Source organism: Capra hircus, chromosome 8, assembly GCF_001704415.2.
Source record: "Capra hircus breed San Clemente chromosome 8, ASM170441v1, whole genome shotgun sequence".
NCBI lineage: Eukaryota > Metazoa > Chordata > Mammalia > Artiodactyla > Bovidae > Capra > Capra hircus.
In genome coordinates, this window is record NC_030815.1 from 35,068,302 (window position 1) to 35,085,914 (window position 17,613).

At 35.0% G+C, this 17,613-nt stretch overlaps 1 long non-coding RNA gene across 1 annotated transcript in view; it reads left to right on the forward strand.

Annotated features, from left to right (window-relative positions):
• LOC108636636 overlaps window positions 1-17,302 on the forward strand; it is a 202,690-nt gene extending 185,388 nt beyond the window's left edge. Inside the window, exon 3 of the long non-coding RNA XR_001918499.1 lies at window positions 17,253-17,302. This is a non-coding gene — a long non-coding RNA (uncharacterized LOC108636636). The remainder of the gene's footprint in view (window positions 1-17,252) is intronic.

The window sequence follows — 17,613 nt, forward strand, 5'->3', positions numbered from 1 at the left end:
TTCTTTCTCCATCATTATCAATGACATTTTTTCCCCACAAGCACTAATTTTTATTTTTTTTTTACTGTCCTTATGTCTTGACTGTTCTGCCATACTTCCCTCTGTTGACTTTCCCTAGCTTTATAAAATTCTCCCCTACTTTAGTTTTTGCAACTGTATGATATGTTTGCTCATAAGTAGTTCTCTAAGTATGAATTATTTCTATAATCATCATAAATAATCCATACTCAAAGAATGTCATCCTGAAGCAACTTTAGTATTTTTGTTTCCTTTTTTTTATGGCTAATATATGGGACTAGTTCTTTATTCCTAAGTGAAATTTAAACCAGGGCCTGTAACTTTTCTGTCACTTTTACATAGAAAATATTCCTCATTCAGCATAATTAACATGCTGTTATTATACTATAGTAATAAACATTTTTTACTTTTTTCAGAGCTAGGGCTTTTCCCCATTCTCATTTGGATGGGCTGATATTCAGCAATGGAGGTGGTTATATGTTTTCTCTTTTCCCACTTTTTGCTCTTAAGTATGATTTTTATCTTTCTCCTTGCCTTCTTCCCCCCTTCAATGTTGGAGACTGGGCATGTGTTTAAGGGCTGTTTTCTGTCTTCTCAATTTTGTTAGTTTTTGAGAAACCACTGAGAGCTTCTCACTTCCAGCTACTTTGACAGAAGTCCTTGCATCTCCATTCCGGCTAAATACTCGCTTTCTCGGTCTGAGGTATTTTCTTTCTCTGACCCATCCAGTTACTTCACAGCAGGATAATCTTACCAAAATAATGGATACAAATTTCATGATTAATTTTGTGTACTGAGTTCTGTGATTGTGAATAATATCATATATACTAATTGATAATCTGAATGACATTTTTTTAAATTGAGGGCAGAATGTGTTTTATATATATATATATCCACATATTTATTGTAAAGTAAAGTAAAAATAAAAATGTAAAAAATAAATAAATAAAATGAATTTAAGCTAATAATAGTTCAATTCACTGTCCAATTCATATACATAGTCCTCTTAAGGCAATTTAGATCTTGGTTTGAAGAATATGGACTAGCACACAACAAAGTCTTAATATTAAACCATATCCTAGACTATATTATTTCAGCTTTTGATTTGTCACTGATTCATGAAAGATTAGCAATCAATCATTTTTTGTACATTTTGCTAGTCTTGGGAAAGTCATGCTAGTCATGCTAACATCACAAATTATATATGAAGTGCTGCTGCTGAGTCACTTCAGTCATGTCCGACTCTATGCGACCCCATAGACGGCAGCCCACCAGGTTCCCCCGTCCCTGGGATTCTCCAGGCAAGAACACTGGAGTGGGTTGCCATTTCCTTCGCCAATGCAGGAAATTGAAAAGTGAAAGTGAAGTGCTAGTGGCATTTTAAAATATATTTCTGAGTATTAACAGTTACCATCAACCTCTCTAAATAGAAGAGAATATAAGGTTTTCTATAAAATGTACAATAGAAGATATAGAGATGATATAATGTGACATCATCTCTTCAAGAAACATTAAGCAAATGGAAAGTGTATCTCTGAATATTTTATTGACTATATAAATGTGTTTATGTATAATACATGTGTACCATGTAGAACACCCAGATAAGAATTATTCAGGGATTATTCTGTTATCATGCTGTTTATTTTATCTGGCTCTCTGCTCAGAAAGTATTCACTAAAGATACATTTAATATTACCTATATTTTAAGCTTGGCATTTGACCAAGGCTTAGAATAAACACAATCTATATAAATTAATACCTATTTAACTTAAGCACAGTGATAAATAATGTACACATGTATTCCTTTGCACATACATAAATATATGTGTTCTAAAGTACAAATACATTTTTTCCTAGTTAAACACAAACTCCTGCAAAGGACATGTATGTTCACGGGATTACACACAAACTCCAAAGGACAAAATATTTGGCAATGGAGCTAATTGGAATGGTGTTTTTCCTTACTTCTATTACACTGCTCATCTTGAGAACTGGCAAGACACTCTAACATTTGTGTCTAAGGAAATATCTCTAATATATTTATCTTTGAATGTTCATTTTTATTTTTGACTCTAGACTATCAAGTGTTCCTTCTTTGATTCTAAATTGGTTCATACTGAACTGACATCTTTCATGCACAGAAATGCTGTAGAATTGTAATGACTGTGTTATCACCTGCCATCCACTGTCCATGTACCGATGTCATCCTACACTACGTCAGTGGATGGACAGCACTCCCACCACCTTTACTCTAGCTGCAGGTCTTTGGGAAGTAGATGCTTTTGGAAAGTAATGAAAAGGATACTGAACTAATTCATAAAGGGCACTCTTCCTGCACAGTCAGTTGGTGGCATGCGGTGTTAAAGAAGAAACAATTTCTCCAAGTGACAGATTACTCGAGAATTTCAACCCAACAAAGACTAATGATCAGGTGGAAAATGGCTGGCCTTCCTCCACTACCTTCACTTTGGTTCTTCCTTAGGTCTGACTTTTAGGACAGAGAATTCTCTCCTTTCTTAGGAGAACTCCCTTGGTTCTTGAGGGTGCTCCCTGGGAATGCCCTATGCTCAATCACTTGGCATTTGTCCTCCAACTTTCTTGTAATCTGCAATAATTCCCTCCCATACTCTCAACATCTCCTTCAGAGGCATTCCCTCTTGCTTCAAACCCTATTCTCATCATATTCTCTTACAAGGAGTCCTTAACTGACTGTCAAAATCCAAGGGAAAAATAGCAACAACAAAACACGTTTCCCTTTCCTCAATGAGAAAAATTGCTGAGTAATTAAACCTTTGCAGAGGTGAATATAGATATAATCTTTGGTATACCTATACATATTTGCATTCCTTCCCCCTTTCACAGCAATGGAAAGGAAGCTAATTTTTTTTTTTCTTTTCTATGTCCATGTTTATGAAGGTGGGCAATTATACCACTACTGCTATGAATCCTCTGTTAATTACAGAAGTAAACATGAAAAGAGAAATTAAAGCTTCGAGCAGGCACATAGATTAATTTTCTAAATATTTTAATCATCAATGTCATTGTGAGATAGTTGCTATTTGTTGAATACTTGTTATACACTCTAACTTTTCTACACACTTTACATGCATTATATCCATTAGTTCTGGCAATGAGGTATGAACTCTTTGTATCCCATTTGGAGAAACTGAGGCTTAGGAAAAAAATTAATATTTCATTCCAATAAGATATTTTCAGTTTTGTGGTAAAAAAATTATCAGATTTAAAAATTTTTGTATGTATCACTAATGAACTTGACCATTCTTATGCTTATTCATTATGAAGCAATCCACATCATTTCATCTTTCTTATTTCTAAGTAACTGACCAAATGAATATTTACTTTTAAAGATTTAAAATATTGAAAATTAGGTAATGGTGAAAAAACATACAATAGTTTTATCTGATGTTATTGTGCTGTTCTTAGTTGGTCAGTTGCGTCTGACTCTTTGTGACCGCATGGACTGTAGCCCACCAGATATGATATTAGTTTTAATATCTGAGAGTAAAATCAACACTGCCATTATAGCATATGTCAGATAAATTCAGTAAAGTGAAAGTGAAAGTCACTCAGTCATGTCTGACTCTTTGCGACCCCATGGGCTATACAGTTCATGGAATTGTCCAGGCCAGAATACTGGAGTGGGTAGCCTTTCCCTTCTCCAGGAGATCTTCCCAACCCAGGGACTGAACCTAAGTCTCCCTCATTGCAGGCAGATTCTTTACCGGCTCAGCCACAAGGGAAGCCCAAGAATACTGGAGTGGGTAGACTCTCCCTTCTCCAGGGGATCTTCCTGACCCAGGAATCAAACCAGGATTTTCTGCATTGCAGGAAAGTTCTTTACCAACTGAGCTGTCTTCTCTTAAAGACTTCATACATTTTCTTCCCATGGAAATATTACAGGGATTTGGTTGCATCTGTATTAACATATTTTCATTTATTTCTTAACATGTTCTTATTTTAAAGTCTTTTTTTTTATTTAAATCTTGTAGCATGTTCTCTTTATCGCCTATCTTTTTAAAGCACAGGATACATAATATTGATTTGTAGTCATTAAGACAGGTCCTCTTGTTTTGATTCCTCAGTAAGCACACGGAAAGTAAGATATTTCTCAGGAAGTTAATCAGCAGCCTATGACAACATTCATCACCTAGTGTTCCAGTGATCTTTCAAAATTTCAACAGTATTAGATAGCTTTTGAAGTAATTATGACTAGTGTTTACAAATGCAGCACTAAGATTTATGTGTCACTGGATTTTTTTTTCCTAAAATGTGACGGAATTATAAAAGAAATCATTATTTTATAGAGTTGTACAAAAGGAAAAAAAAACAAAAAACAAAACTAAAATACTCCATTGTGTATACATCCTCATTTTAAAGATGCTAAAATTTGAAAAACAACATATGGTAAACACATAGCAATAAATGTTACTATTGGCTGATGCAGGGGTGTTTAGGAGGAAGAGACATGTGCACAAGTCCCCCAGGCTGGTGAGAGGGGAGACTAGTCTTCCTGGAGGTCATTTGGTAATACCAATCCAAAGCTGTAAACCATTTATATTTTTAAATTCAGTAATTCCTGTAAACCAAAAGAAATAATGAGACATGCAAACATTTGGGAACAACTTCTACATGTTAGATGCTGTCCTAAATACTTAGATTGAACATTATGTCTCCTAGTTATCAACTGTTCAATATAAAACATATTCAAACATATTCATCCACAAAGGAAACAAAAATCTCTGCTCTTATGGAACTTATATTGTAGCAGAACAGAAAATGATTTTGATAGATTGCACTATGGGAAAAAAAGATTATAGAACAATATTTGCTCCATGATTCTTATTTATAAATGTATTTCAAAAAGTAGAAATATTATAAACTATCCCACAGTAAGTGATTGGTATGGTACATTTAGCCAACTGGGTTTTGTTTCCATTTGGGTTTTATTTTATAAGTTTTAACCATATTTGATTATTACAAATGTAAATAACTTACATGGGCATGTTTCTATTTGCTAACTAATCTATTGTATTTATTTTGTTCTCAAAACAGAATTTCATTAGATTTAGAACTTAAGAGGCCAAGACCAGATAAGTGTGATTCTGTTAGTAAGTACTAACTCAGTGGTTCTCAAAGCAGGGTGCTGCAGCAGCAGCAGGCCCTAGGATCTTGTTAGAAATTCAAAATTTTGGACTGCAGTCCCCAGTACAGAATCAGAAACTATGGGGGCAGGGCCCAGATATCTGTGTACAATCAACCCCTTCAGCCATTCTGATATACTCTGAAGGTGGAGAAGCATGCATGGTAACTGGTACTCAGTTAGAAGGAAACAAATGGATATTTGTGGGGACAGGTACCAAGAGTTAGTTACCATAGAGGTCCTTTAAATTATTTCAAATAAATTATGGTGACCAATGAGACTATATCATTACCAGACTCCTCTCCTGACTAGATCTATGTCCTTGAGTTCCTTATTTCTGTGTTCCTCAGTTAATTTATTTATAAAATAGATATAAGTATCTACCACTTAGAGTTGTTTGGAAGACCGATTAAATTGACTAGCATATGAAAAATCCTGAAACACATGTAATCCTCATATGTGTTTGCTACCATCATTATTATTGTCAATTATAATTATTAATGATGCCTCAGTAAGTTAAATGACTTGCTAGACATGATACAGCTAGGATTTGATCCCAAGTTTGTTTTCCTCTAAATAAAGTTCTGCTTTTTCCTCCCCTGTCCCTCTATGTACAAAAGTTGTATTTGTACCATATATTTTGTCTTTTTATACACATTTTCTCCTCCTTTATTGTTTAACATTGATCTAATAGACTGGCTTCTCTAAACTAAACGTCTTCTCTAACAAAACATCATAAAAAAAGAGGTAATGCTTTGTGTTTCCCGTTGTCTGATATTATATTTAGATACATGATAGATGTTCAATAAATACATGCTAATTGTGAGAACAAGGACATGACTAAAAATTTCTTCAAACACTGGTAAAATATATCTCCTATGCTATTGAATAAAAGATTATAGAAATCATATTAAAGAAAAAAATCTTTTTTTCTCTCTATTTTTATTAGGCAGTTGTCAAGAGTGTACAAATGGGCTAAGTAGTTGCATTAGATCTGGGTAGATCTCTTTTACTTAACAAAGTCTAGCCTATGTAATAGAAAAGGTGGAGAAGTGTGAAAATATTCAGGGGGTTTTCTAGTTAAAAAATAAAGAAACCTAGTATTTAAAAGAAAGATATTTTCCCTCATAGAATCATGGGGAAAAAATCTTAAGTATTGAGACAAATTAAATTATCTTTAATGCAGTTTGATTATGTTTCATATTGAACAGTTGATAACTAGGAGACATAAGAATGTTCAATAAAAACATTTTTGATGTTAAATAAAAATGTACTTTGGTACATAAAACTCAATTCATAAAAATGTCAACTTTATTATTTTGTTAGTACTCAAATTATCCCATCTTCATTTTTTTAGCTTTTTATTGAGATATAGCTCATTAACCATGTTGTGATAGTAACAAGTGAACAGCAAGGGATTCAAACTTATATACATGTATCCATTCTCCCCCAAACTCCTCTCCCATCCAGGATGTCGCATAACATTAAGCAGAGTTCCATTGCTATCCACTAGGTTCTTGTTGGTTTTCTTTTTTATTTATTTAATATTTATTTACCTTATTTTTGTCTACAGTAGGTTTTTGTTGCTTTGCGCAATCTTTCCCTAGTTGTGGCCAGAGGAGGCTACTCTTCCTTGTGATATGTGGGCTTCTCATTGTGCTGGCTTCTCTTGTTGTGGACCACAGGCTCTAGGCTGGTGGGCTTCAGTAACTTCAGCACTGCCAATGTAAGGGATATGGGTTCGATTCCTGGTCCTGGAAGATTCCACATGCCTGGAGCAACTAAGCCCATGCGCCACAACTACTGAGCCCACGCTCTAGCGTCAATGAACCATGACGGAGCCTGCATGCTGCAGAAATTACAACTTTATTATGCATTTATAGCCACATAATAATTCTCTGGGTGCCAATTGAATTAGACTTTTGTTGTATTAACAAACATTCATCAATGTATTATAAATGGCTCACTTAATAAGTTGAACTTCCCTGTGATTGGAGGAGAAAAACGAGTCATGAGAGACATAAGTGGAGTCATAAGTGGACAACAATAAGACCAGGTATGACACTAAAGCTCCGATCAATAAGCCTAGGAATCCAAGCCACAACTTTTGCCTCAGCTGGCTCAGTGTGGTTAGGAAAGTCCAGTACTTTCAGGATATTTTCAAGTGAGTGATTACCAACTTTGTTAATGTTTGTCTCCTGCTTCCAACTCAAAACCAACTAGAGAAAGCCAAAAATGCTCCCCAGTCAATCACATTGAGTGCCCTGCCCTAGTTAACCTACCTCCAGCTTTTCCTTACTCACAACCTCCAACCAGAGCATACATGGTTTAGGAGGTAGGGAGAATAGTGACATGTCAAATAATACAGATTTCCAGTTAGAAAGGGAATAAGTGGCAGGAATCTAATCACAGCATTGTAACTATAATTAACAATACCATATTATACATTAAAAAAATTACTAAGAGAATAGATTTTAAGTGATCTCACCACACAAAAAAGAATGATAATCTTGTTGTATGATGGTGATGTTAGCTGAGGTTTTAGTTGTAATCTTACTGTGATACAAAAATGTTTCAATTCAACACATTGTATACCTTAAGGTGTTATATAATATCATATATAATATATGTTATATATATTTTAGTGTTATATGCTGTAATGTTATATGCCAAAGAAGTTGAAAAAATGACGTTAGAGCTATCAGTAGAATCCAGAGAGTAGAGTGGGTTTTGGCAACACAGGAATGGATTTTGTTTTGGACATTTTTGACTTCAAGTTAACTATGCCATAGGTAAGTTTAAATGTATAGCACAAAGTTGGAAACTAGAACTTGAGCTGGGGACTACAGGCAGATCTATAAAAAATGGTTTGGAAATACTACCCATAGAGCTGGTACTGAAGTCATGAGTATGAGGATAATTTCAGATATGAAAGATGTAGAAACATTGGAGTCATAAAATACACCAGCACTCTGATTCACATAATTCATTTGAAAATCCCCAAGTATAGCTCCACCCCTGGGCCTTGTGCTTGGTGCTGAACATAAACATGCTGCAAGACTGCCTACATTTAAAGATCCTTAGGAAGGAGAAAAAAAAAAAAAAAAGCAAAATCCTTAAGTTGTATTCATCAGAATATTAAATACAAAAACAAAACCTAAAAATAAAAAGTAAGGCACTGATGGAATCACTGGAATAAGAGACTTGAAGGAAGGAAGAATAGTCAAGAAGTGCACCTGCTGTTAGTTATTTGAGGGTGATGATGACTTTAAAAAGAACATGATCTAGTGTTTTGGCACTATTGGAGATAATCGACGGAGAATGTCATTATCATTATTAGGGTAAACAACATATTGTTAGGTATAGCAAGTAAGTATAGACTGCCCACCCAAAAGGAAAGTAAAAGATGGAAACTTGAAGAAGTGGGTCAAAGGCAAAGTTCTCCAGGAAACGAAAGGCTTGAAATTACAGGTTGAAAGGAACAGTTAAATGGAGAATGAGAAATTGTCATTAGAAAAAGCATAAAAGGTGAAGTTAGGATAGGCAAAAGAAAATAAGAATACAAGAAGGAGAGAAAGTCTTTTTTCTTGAATCATTTCAGTCCCTCAGTCATGTCTGACTCTTTGCAACCACATGGTCTGCAGCACTCCAGGCCTCCCTGTCCATCACCAACTCCCGGAGCTCACTCAAACTCAAATCCATTGAGTCAGTGATGCCATCCAACCATCTCATCCTCTGTTGTCCTCTTCTCTTCTCATCCTCAATTGTTCCCAGGATCAGGCTCTTTTCCTGTTCCCAGGATCAGGCTCTTTCCTCAGTTGTTCCCAGGATCAGGATGAGTCAGTTCTTTGCATCACGTGGCCAAAGTATTGGAGTTTTAGTTTCAACATCAGTCCTTCTAATGAATATTCAGGACTCATTTCTTTCAGGATGGACTGGTTGGATCTTCTTTCAGTCCAGGGGACTCTCAATAGTCTTCTCCAACAGCACAGTTCAAAAAGCAGCAATTCTTCAGCACTCAGCTTTCTCTATGGTCCAACTCTCACATCCATACATGACTACTTGAAAAACCATAGCTTGGGCTAGATGGATCTTTGTTTCCTTGAATATAAAGTAATAAGGGAGGAACAGATGAATATATAGGTACATTATTTAACTGGAGATAGAAAAATTGAAGCTGTTAATGTGAATAACTTTAATCCACTTAAAATGTATGAGCAAATTATGGCATAGCAGGAGAGAAAATGAAATATAGGAAAAGGACAGAAAAGAGAAGAGATTAGAAATATTTCACTTTAGTGGCCATTAGGAATGTAATGGGTAGGTAACTGTTAAGAAATTATAACAATGATGAAACATGAGCAACACATATGGCTAGTTGTGTGGTAGAATAGCAAAGCAGGAAGCAAACACTTTGGTATAGCAACTTTCTTTCCCAAGGATTAGAGGAGACAGTTTTATGGAACATCATTTCATTGAGCTGGGGAGGATTAGAGTGAAAGGGAGATTAAATGTAAACAGAGAGGTTTCAGAGTACATGATCTAAAACTACCCCATTTTAAGAGATAAAGGACCTGTGGCTTAGAAACCTTGCCCATATGATTAAAATGAAGGTTCTGGTCCTTAATTCTGGAGCAGGCCGTGAGAGTCTGGTTCTAACAAGTCCAGAACTTCAGTGAGAATCTACAGTTTATTAAGAATCACACGTGATTTTCATGCATGTTTCAGAAGTCTGTACTTTTCAGTTTGAGAGGTGCTGACATACACTTTACTTCGACTTCTGTGTTGGTAATTGCCATGAAAATGGTAAAAGGGAAAGCAGGAGGAATACTGGGTATTTCCAGGGGATTACTCAAGTAGCCAATTATGCAGGAATAGCCAGACAGGCACTGTGAGGCCCCAGTACAGCTCTGTTTTGAGAACAGGGAGAGAGAAGGATCTAAGAGTCGTGATGGCAGCTGCAGAACTGAAGCTCTAGAGTTTATCAGGGCTTTGGCGACAGCTGATGTGAGACGAAAATTAATGTTTCCATAGCTACCGAATAATATGTATAGAGTTAAACCAGTTCTGTGAACTTTCATAGGTTCTTACGATTTCTCAATATAACCAACTCCAGTAATGAAAAGATTGTGATATTATTCCAGAAGTTACAGTTTACAATTTTAATTTCACCCAAATGTGTAGATATCTATAACACAACTTTTATGATGAACATTATTGTTTTTGAAACTCCATTAATTAATACAGCTGAATGTCAACTTAGGAAAATTATGGCATGACATTGTCACTCATGAAAAAGAATTTGGATAATCTCTTTATAATGCCCCCCTTTGTAGTTGGAAGTTATTGTTGCCGATCATATGAATACAACAAACTTTTTATAAAATTTTAATATTTTGAATAATTTGGAGTGACATGTTTAAGGACAGTGATATTTAAGAGTCAAAATATTAAATGTAAGGATCTATACATTTTAGTTTAAAACATGTAAATACCCACTTTCAATATGGATTGCTTGATGTTATTTCTATATCTCCCTCCCTGACACCAGAAATATTTGTAATAACTACTTTAATTTGATAATTTCTTAATGAGGATAAAACTTTAGTTAGAGGTTTTAACATTTTGCATTTTTGTAAGCACAGTTTCAAAGCAGATAGTTGTTCAGTTGCAAAAATATCAAAGGCACCTCTACCAACAGCCTAAAAGACAAATTCCAGTCTATAATGTTTTTGGCAACTTTTTTTCCCCTAGTCATATATTTTAAAATATAGCAGTTTTCAAATAACTTCCGATTATATAATGAAATCCTTGCAGAAGCCCTGGGAGATTATGGTTTGTGGAGTTAATTCACAAATAACATCTTTCCTCAGTAGATTTTAAACCATGGAAGAAATATTGTCATCTTTTGTCATTTTAATTTTCTCTAATGTATACAAACATGTTAATGCATAGTTAGAAACTAATAGGTTCAGACAAATTTGAATCCCCAAAGAATATGCTGTACAATTAGTTTTCTGTCACAGTAAAATGTATCCAAATTCTTTGAGATCATATTAAACTAATAAGGTGATGCCAGGTACAAGTGATTTTATAATAGCTTTATTAAGATATAAATCTCATACCATTAGATTATTTTTTCATGAAACTTTTTGAAGTGTACAGTCAGTGGCTTTAGTGCACAGGTAGTCAGCATTGCACAACCAGTACCACTATCTAATTTTATACTGTTTTCATGATCTGAAAAGAAATCCTGTACTTATTGGCAGTCATTCACCTTCTGCTCACCCTTCAGTCCCTGAAAACCACTAATCTGCTTTCCGTGTCTATAGAATTTCTCAGATATTCAAATGGTTTTCCATCCAAGCCTGAGATGACACCTTGTCCAGGATTCAGTCCATATCTTATTACTGTACTGTTACAGAGTAGAGTTTAAGGGAGCAGGGGTGGGGGGTGGTAGTATCCTCTCATGATTTTTGAAAAAAAAAAAAAGGGTCACTGGAGCTAGAGTTTCAGGCATTAATACTACCTTCTAGCTAGAGAATTAAGGAGAATAGGGGGAAAAGATGGGTATGTTGTCTATATTCAGGGCCACTTCCTGGAAGTTACTCGCTGTAGTTACACACACAGGCATTTTCCAGAGTTTAGTTTCATAACACCAAGACTAAGAATCTTTTTCCAAGTAGCCATTAACCTACTTAAGTCAGCAGCCCTTTACTGAAAATAGGGAAAGATAAATATCAGAGGATAACTGGAACTCTCTGTCATAGTTTTAAAGCCACTTGAACTTATTAAAATGCATTAAGCTAAGATTTGGAATACCTGAAGAACAATCCTTATGAAAGGTTTTAGACTCTTAGGGCAACATATGTAGTGGCTTTTGATAGTGGCAATAAAATATAAAATGATTAAGTGCCATATTTGTAACCAGGATATAAAAAGGATGAGAAAAGACCATATTTATCTTGTTCATCATTTAACCTCATATTCTGGAATAATAGTGACTAAATAGTTGCTCAGTAAATATTTATTGAATAAGTAAGTGGATTATTGAGTTAACTTTATGTAGTTGTATCTGTTGTTTACAGTTAAATAACATATGTACAAATTATCTAATCTTAGGATGAGTTGATAATTCAAAACTTATCACTATCACTCTAACTTTCCCAGGATTTAAGATCTGTTTTGAAAGAAATGATCTAGGCATTGAAAAGACATTGAGAAAGTTTGGGTGTTACTGAGCTAAGGTAAAAATCTAACACCTAAATACAGGATCGTTTTCTTACTAGGGAATTGTCTAGCAATTATTTCTTTATTGAAGCATTATTTATGTAGGTGTTTATTAGTTATTTACTGAGATTTTACAATATGCCAAGCTTCACTGAAACTACTCTTTTTTTTCTCATACATGTAGTCTACAATTATAACGGGAATTGTTATTTCTGAGTAGATAAGGTTGACACTCTTCAAAGAATTAAGAGTTCAAACTTTGGGCTTTTTAAAAATAAAACACATTATTTGCAATTTTCTAACTAAATAGATGGCTATCTGGTTTCCCAAGAAAGCATTTCTGATAACTTATACAAAAACTGCATATATACTGCACAAAATGTACATATTTTATAAAATCCATTGTATTTTAAACTCCATTGGCAGAAAATTTTAGAAATTGGCATACTGTTAAATACTGTATCGTTTCAATTTATCATTTAATAAAGTAGGCACTATGGAGCTATCTATCTAAAATTAATCATAATATATTGGAGTTGTAAGATGGGAAGAATTTATTTACCATTATTGTAGATTTATTTTAAAAATTTGAGAGTATAGTTGTATCTCTGCTTTATGGAGTTGAAGTTTTAAGTTTCATTCTAAATAGAATACAATCAAAACTCAATTTCTTTCACAATTCCTCTTCATTAAAAGAATCAGAATTTCTATGCTGCATGTAACTAATGGAGTAGGAGAGTTTGTATTTGAAATTCAGCTGTACCACTTCTACGACTCTGTGCTCTTGCGTACATTTTAAAATTTCTCTATTGTCTTGTGTGTGTGTGTGTGTGTGTGTGTGTGTGTGTGTAGGTTAATTGACCAGTCCTGTCCAACTTTTTGCAACTCCATGGGCTGTAGCCCACTGGGCTCGTTGGTCCATGCAATTCTCCAGGCAAAAATACTGGAGTGGGTTGTCATTCCCTTCTCCAGGGGATCTTCCTGACCCAGGGATCAAACCTGGATCTCCTGAATTGCAGGCAGATTCTTTACCATCTGAGCCACACTGGAAGCCCTCTATTGTCTTATCTATACAATACTGGTAATCATATCTGATAGGATTGTTCTAACGATTAAATGAGTTGAACCTAAAGTACTTAACCTACTTCCTGTCACATAGTAGTTATTCAACCAATGTTAACAACTATTAATATTGCTATTAATATTAGGATCCACTAAGCTGTTAGTAGGGACTTCCCGAGTGGTGATAGTAGGAGCTTCCCAGGTTGGCATTAGTGGTAAGAACCTGCCTGCCAGTGCAGGAAACATAAGAGATGAGGGTTTGATCCCTGTGCTGGGAAGGTCCCCTGGAGGAGGGGATGGCAACTAATGCCAGTATTCTTGCCTGAAGAATCCCATGGACAGAAGAACCTGGCGGACTCAGACCATAGGGTCAGGGTCACAGAGAGTTGGACACGACTAAAGCGACTTAGCACACACACAAGGTGATTGTAGACATATAATAAATGTGTGATTACCTGACCTTCTCCAGGGGATCTTCCCGACCTAGGGATTGAACCTGGGTCTCCGGCATTCCAGGCAGATGCTTTAACCTCTGAGCCACCAGGGAAGCCCCAGATTAATGTTGGGGTAGGCCATGTTTCTGCTTTGGCTTTCTTGTATGCCTAAAATCACCTCCCTGGCTTGACCTTGTCTTTGAAAAACAAAAAGCAAATATATTTAATGTCATTTCTAGAATCCCTGAATTTAAGCATGAGCAGGGAAGGCAATGGCACCCCACTCCAGTCCTCTTCCCTGGAAAATCCTATGGACAGAGGAGCCTGGTAGGCTGCAGTCCCTGGGGTCACGAAGAGTCGGACACGACTGAGCGACTTCACTTTCACTTTTCACTTTCATGCATTGGAGAAGGAAATGGCAACCCACTCCAGTATTCTTGCCTGGAGAATCCCAGGGATGGGGGAGCCTGGTAGGCTGCAGTCTATGGGGTCGCACAGAGTCTGACACCACTGAAGTGATTTAGCAGCAGCAGCAGCAGTGACTTTGAGTCTGAGTATCCAACATATCTGATCAGTATAACAGGGTCAGTGATACAAACACAGATGTCCTTTGGATTGACTCTTAATATCTGAGTACTCACATTTAGATGGAGATAAGCAATCTATGCATAACTGGACGTAAATAACCTTATGTGCTTTTTATGTAGAAATTGTATTATTTGATTGAAAGTATCAATTTATATTGCAAATTGTAACATAGTGCCTGCAGGAGTAACCTAGCATCTGATAGTGCTAAAAGAAATTATTGTTTCTATAGTATAATGTCAAATCTTAAAGCTTGAACTTAAATTTTAATAATGAAATAATAATAACAATTAAAAATTTCAATTGATGTATCTAAGGAGTTCACTCCCCAATGGCAATACTTAGCTTCAACCAAATATTGTTTCTAATACTTAACTTTTTTTTTTTAATTTTTATTTTTACTTTATTTTACTTTACAATACTGTATTGGTTTTGCCATACATTGACATGAATCCACCACGGGTGTATATGCGTTCCCAATAATGAACCCCCCTCCCACCTCCCTCCCCACAACATCCCCGTGCACCAGCCCCAAGCATGCTGTATCCTGCATCAGACATAGACTGGAGATTCAATTCTTACATGATAGTATACATGTTTCAGTGCCATTCTCCCAAATCATCCCACCCTCTCCCTCTCCCTCTGAGTCCAAAAGTCCACTATATACATCTGTGTCTTTTTTGCTGTCTTGCACACAGGGTCATCATTGCCATCTTTCTAAATTCCATATATATGTGTTAGTATACTGTATTGGTGTTTTTCTTTCTGGCTTACTTCACTCTGTATAATCGGCTCCAGTTTCATCCATCTCATCAGAACTGATTCAAATGTATTCTTTTTAACGGCTGAGTAATACTCCATTGTGTATATGTACAACAGCTTTCTTATCCATTCATCTGCTGATGGACTTTTTTAACATGTGCCTTAAATTTAACCGGATGCACCTCTTGATTAAAGAGGTAAGGATGGGGAAAAGTCACTATAATTCTTTGAATGACTTTATGAAGTATAAGCATTCAGATCAACTAGGGTATAAGCATTCAGATCAACTAGCATTCAGATCAACTAGGAAAGGTTTCCCTTTTAATCAACATCAGTAGAAAGTAGACTTTTTCAAGTCATCTCCTTTCCTTGCTCCTGTAGGGAAAATGCAAGCAGAAGGCAGTTGAATAGTGAGTTTAGGACATCTGCAAAGTTAGTCCATGTGCACTGGAATTAGCAAAAAGGATAGGCAGCAAAGACATCCATAGAGGGCTATTAAACAGAATAATGACTTGGGGCAAGGAGACCTGAAGGCATGGCCAATAACTGGAGTGAAACACAATGAACTGAGACTCAGAGAATCAGAGACTCAGAGTGCAGTCAAGTCTCCCAGTTGGTTCAGTGACTTGGACTGAGAAAGTCTGAGCGTGCATTATTGAAGATTTAACTCCACATGTGCATTTCAATTTGCATAAAAAATAATGTAAATATTTACACTTAATTGATAGTACTAGTTTATTTTCCACTAATATTTGATCAGAAGAATGTTAGAAATATTTTATTTCATTCTTCAAGTGGTTCATAGTACTGTCAAGATCATTTCCACATACAATTTCTACTAAGAATTAAATAGCATTTTTTATCAGATAAAATATGTTATACAATGTTTCCTTCATTAGCAGTAAAAAAGATTTAATGGTTAGGAACCTGAGAGAAGCATATCCTCCAAACCAACACCACTCATAAGGAACTGGTACAATATATAGATTCAATTTATTACAATTTGTATGTTTTATGAATTTGTATTGGGTTGACCAAAAAGTTCATTTGGTTTTTTCCAGAGTACACAGTACAGAAAAACGCAAGCAAACTTTTTAGCCAACATGATGATACATTACACAATAGTGTACCTGCCTATATATGTCATTCATGAGTTTTCTAAAAGGTTCATAAATGCTATTAATTTCTTCACTAGAGGGTAGAAATAAAATCTTCAGTTTCCTTATTTTGTTGATAGAAAACAGTATCTACTTATCAGGAAGCAAATTTAACGGCTTAGTAAACGTGTGTTGAATAGTAAGTTACCACTGCATCAAAATGATAAAACTGTTGCAAAGCATGTTAACTACTAAATATGATTATATGTGATAGTAATCAAATGTCTTGATTAAGTGAAAATAACAATAACCAGTTTCATAAAGAGCTATCGTTAAATATCTTAAACAATTAAAGATGTATAATAAACTATGGAATATTACATGACCTTTAAAATGAAAAATAAAAGATTTATATTCATGAATAGCTATATATTACCCACTGATTAAAACACATCAACTGGACAATGGTGTAATAACCATATTTGTACATGTGTGTGCATGCATGTGTATGATAGCATATGTGTGTGTGTATTTGACACTGTTAACCGAGTGTAACTGAGAAGACTTTCTAAAATAATATATGCAAAATATATTTTGTTTACAAATATATCCCTCACCCATAGTCCCGCAAGAAGCAAGAGACAATAAAAATTCTCTACTTGTTTGTTATTCCTTCATTAAAGAGCTGAAATTAGAGTAATTGATCTCAAATCACAGTAATCTGATGTGAACTGAGTAATGGCAATGCTATTTTAGACAAATATTGTAGTCAAAATATATACACTAATTACACATACAATAAATTTTTTCATGATATTGAATCACTATTTAACATTTTATGATCTTAAATTAACATGCAATATCTTTACTAATACAAAATGTTTCTGGTTGTACTTTATTTAGGTCTCAGGGTGGTGAACTTTCTCTTTGAATTCCTAACCTGTCAGCCTGTGGTAAGATTATGATTAATATACTAAATTATATGATTTATTTACCTGTTACCTCTGCTTGATTAATAACAGTAAAGGGAATTTGCTTAGGTAATTTGATACTTTACCTTAGTTTTACATAAATGTTGAAGAAGCTATGCAATATTTTCTATCAAATGTTTATGGTCTTGAGTAGATTATAGTAATATAGTCAACTGATAGTCATTTGATACAGTCTTGGATAGACTCCTAAGTGAATTTGAAGCATTGCTCAGAAAGGTAAAGATTTATACCATGGAGAAAAATTGTTTGACTATGAATGACAGTATTATATA